The sequence below is a fragment of the Ictalurus punctatus genome, chromosome 9 (assembly GCF_001660625.3).
Source record: "Ictalurus punctatus breed USDA103 chromosome 9, Coco_2.0, whole genome shotgun sequence".
Taxonomy (NCBI): Eukaryota; Metazoa; Chordata; class Actinopteri; order Siluriformes; family Ictaluridae; genus Ictalurus; species Ictalurus punctatus.
The window spans coordinates 9,537,439-9,541,820 of NC_030424.2; the positions used below are offsets into that span (position 1 = coordinate 9,537,439).

General features: G+C 42.6%; 1 long non-coding RNA gene across 1 annotated transcript; it reads right to left on the minus strand.

Moving 5' to 3' along the window:
- Positions 1 to 1,680: 1,680 nt before the first annotated feature.
- LOC128633616 (uncharacterized) lies at positions 1,681 to 3,489 on the minus strand. The gene is made up of 2 exons (XR_008397059.1): positions 2,633 to 3,489; positions 1,681 to 2,149 (listed from the first exon to the last, which is right to left on the minus strand). It is a non-coding gene; the product is annotated as an uncharacterized LOC128633616 (long non-coding RNA).
- Positions 3,490 to 4,382: the final 893 nt, after the last annotated feature.

Genomic DNA, 4,382 nt, shown 5'->3' on the forward strand with positions numbered 1-4,382 from the left:
AATATTCAGGGACTGTTATGAATATGAGTACAAATTATTATAACGTTTGAATCATGAATTTTCACGCATGAATTCGTAAACATGCCGGAGTGTCCTTTTAATTTTGCATTCTCGCGCTCTAAATTTCGAAACCTCTGATTCTGGAAATGCAGTAAATCTCCTAAATCAGCTGGTCAATGTCTCAGAATGTGTCTCATTGTCACGATTCCCCCTTTAAGCAGCGTGCTCTAAGCGCGAATGCGCGAGCACCTGCTTTTCCGTTGTTGACCGTAATGACATCTGGACACGTGTGTTTTGTTTATGTTTCTGTCATGTCTCCTCCCTGTTCTGTCATTGGCTGGGATTTCACGTGGGTCTGTATTGCTCTCAGCTGCTAGCGGTTTAGACGCTGATTATGTCCGCATATATACGGCACGCCTCCCAGCACACAACGCAGAAGATTAAATGTTTAGAGTTAGTTTAACGCGTGTCATAGTCATAGTCATAGTCATAGTCATAGTCATAGTCATAGTCATAGTCATAGTCATAGTCAGTTCGCGCTGGATTATCCGCTTCCAGCCCCTCGTCATAGTTCGTTTCTTGTTTTGTTTATCGACCTAGATTCCTGCCTTGCCCCGTGTATGCCTGTTTGCCAATCGCCTGACCTCTTGCATGTTTGTGGATTACGTTTTGGATCACGTTTTGGATTTGTCTGCCTATCTCTCTTTCTAATGAACAACTGTTCATCCTGCACTTGCATCCGTCCTATCTCTGCTCCGTCACGATTCGTGACACTCATTCAAAATCAGATCCAAGGTTACAGACTCTGCCTAACTCTCTGGGCAGACCACAAGGACATGCAATGTCCTATCAGCTAAATCAAAACATTCTCATCCTGTGTATGTAAAACAATATCCCTTGCCTGAATCGAAAGCCCTTGGCATTGATGCTGCTATTGTTAATTCTCTGTTACAGCAACGCGTTTTGAAGCCCTGTATAACACACCTGTTGATGGCACGTGGCGAGTTACACAAGACCTCAGGCAGAAGTTGTGTTTCAATGTTGTATTTCTCCTATTGTTCTAATGTGCCTTCTATTATTACATTACATTAATACCTTCACACCATGCATGGTTTAGCGTGGTGGATTTGTGCTGTTGTTTCAGCGTTCAGCCACTATATGCATTCATGCATAGGGGATGCCAGCTGACCTGGACACGCCTGCCAAAGGGTTATGTTGACCCGTGTTTTCTCGTGTGGTGAGACTCCTTGCAAGATCTCCATGATGACGCCCGTGTACTGCAATACAGGACAATCTCCTTATCACTGCTGAGTCAGAAGCTGCTGAACTGCAACCTTGAGACTGCTAGAACATCCGGCTCACAATGGATTCAAGGTTTCACGTACAAAATTGCACCTATTTAAAACAGAAGTCAAATGTTTGGGTTTTCTCTTATCAAAAGGACAGAGAAGGCTGTCGGACGGCTGGATGGCAGTTGTGATGACTTCTCAGCTGCCCGCTACAAAACAGCTAGGGCCATCGTAGAACATTCCATCCACTTTTCACTCCTGGGACACATACTCCTGAGACTGTTTATGCAAAAATGCTTTATGTTCCTCTCTTGTCCTGGAGACTACACGGAACCTTACCATCTGCTGTTGTGGATGAAAATGACATGAAATAAACATGAGGGAGACTTAGTATGAGTAAAAATGTAATTTTATTGGTAATTCACAGGACGGGTGGGTGCGTAGTCTGGAGGAGAGCGAGAGGGGGAAGAAAATGGGGTGCGTCCTGGGGACATGGGGAAATCAGCGAGGGTGAAGTGAACGGACCACTGAGAGTCGGGCGGACTGGTAGGTGAGAAGAGGGACGAATGGTCGGGGCCCGGATCAGAGAAGACGACATCATCCTCGGACTGGAAGCTGGAGGGGGGTTCTGACTGTGTAGAGGCGTCAACACGCACGTTCACGGGGCAGATTCTGTATCGAAGAAGAGGGGGGAACACCGGATCTCCATTCCTAGGGGGGGGTGCTGCGAAGATAGTTAAGTAGCACCATGATATCAGCAGTGAGATGCACAAGCTGGTAATGAGTGTCCAGATCGAGATCCAGATCCAGATCCAGGTCCAGTAACGGAGAGAGAAGGGACTGACGACGGGCACCGGCACCTAGACATACAGAAGCGGTATTAGTCAGATGTGGATAAATTGGAAAAAAACACTTTAAAGATCTTTAAGAGTAGTACACTATGGGTTGTTAGTCAAAAAGTCGAAAGAAGTGTACGAGCTGAGGAGTGCTAAAACACACACACACACACACACACCCTCGTACAGTCAAGGGCGGGCAAGTAGACATAACACACACACACACAATCTCTCTCACACACACAGACTATTATAACTTTATAAGAATAATAAAAGAATAATAAAAAGGAATATTAAGATATTTTAAGGGTAATATCTTATAAAAATAATATATATACTCTTTATGAAAACCAGAATAATAGGATATGTGGGACAGTAGAAGGGTAATATAATGATATTAAGAAGTAGGAAGTACAGTAAACCGGTTTATCAAGCAGTATATATATATTAAGAGATATAGAGCAAATATGAAAATAAAAATTAGGAATACAGGAAAATATAACTTACTCATGATTCAGATGGTGAAGATTCTTGTAGATTAAAATTCTCATCTCGCAAGGAAGGCCTTAATTTTAAGAGAACCATGAGGAGCCAGTTATAAGGGTGGCTGGGTCAAACTGCCCCCCCTCGAGATAACAATAAGACCAAGGTCCCATTAGATTGTTTAGTCTCCTCCACTTTCTATTCTCTGGGTAACTGAAAACTGAAGTTTCTGATGCCCTGGGTAACTGAAAACTGAAGTTTCTGATGCCCTGGGTAACTGAAAACTCTGGTTTCTGATCCTCTGAGTAACTGGAAACTCTGGGTTTTTATTTTCTGGGTTATTGGAAATGCCTGGGTTCTGATTTTATGTGTAAATTAAAACCCCTGGTTTCAATTCTATGTGTAAGTGAAATAGCACTTTTCTGGAACATAAGAGTAAGGTAAATGAGCTCTTTTTTAACCCTATTGGTAGTGAGATCATAGTCTTCTTGAAACATATGGGTTATTTAGTGTGTAAATACAGTATAAATACTGGAGCTTAAGCTCAGGGGATTGGGATCACCTCTGAGAATTCTCATCGGTGTGGATCTCGTGTGGTGGAACGGAACAATAAAGCTGGACCCTTGCTTCTTCTCACTCACGGCTGGTGTATTTTTTCTATCTCCAACTGGGCTCAGAGGTAGATGTGAGTATTGGCTTCTAAGTTGAATTTTAAATGTTTTTGGGTAATAGGCTAAATTTGAGCCAACAACAGGTTTCACGTACAAAATTGCACCTATTTAAAACAGAAGTCAAATGTTTGGGTTTTCTCTTATCAAAAGGACAGAGAAGGCTGTCGGACGGCTGGATGGCAGTTGTGATGACTTCTCAGCTGCCTGCTACAAAACAGATAGGGCCATCGGAGAACATTCCATCCACTTTTCACTCCTGGGACACATACTCCTGAGACTGTTTATGCAAAAATGCTTTATGTTCCTCTCTTGTCCTGGAGACTACACGGAACCTTACCATCTGCCCACTCATGAACACTCTGGGGGTGGCACAGGAACATGCTGGACTACCCGGCTGTCTGTGGGCAGTGACTGGGAGTAGCGCTCTGTAGGTAATAGATGCAGAATCATTGTTTTTTTTCACCCTTTGGTGTTGCACATGGCCCTTCAGTTGAAACTGGTATTATCCAACATTGAAACACAACACATGATGGCTCAGCGCAGAAGTGGTTATGAAACTATTCTCTGTGCTACCACAAATTTGACCATTAAATTTGTCTGCTAAATTCACAAGATGACACCATTCGTTTACCTGAAAATCATGATTGTTTAAAAGAAATTGTTTCTTCATGTAGCATCTGATCTGATCTGTCTGATACTCCTTTGTTTAACAGTAAGTATGTTTTTGTAGATGGATCGTATTTTAAGCCTGCCAATCTCACACTCCACTCTATTTGACAATCTAATCTCTTCCTGTGCTAAACCAACAGCTTTCGCGATCATCAAAACAAAGATGGCAGCTCAGATCGTTCTCTATCAGGAGTGTTGTCTGATATGACAATGTTTGATATGTCTACAAAACAACGCCACTAGTTCTGCTGTAAAGCAGAGGCCATTTGATGCCTTTTGAATGTCTGCAGATCAATTTTACCCATATGCCAACTGTTAGACCGCATAGAATGTTGTTGGTCATTGTAGACCATTTCTCTAAATGGGCTGAGTCTTTTCTATGCATGAGGAAAAATGCTAAAACTGTCATCAGGATTTTGGCAAAGGAGTACTGC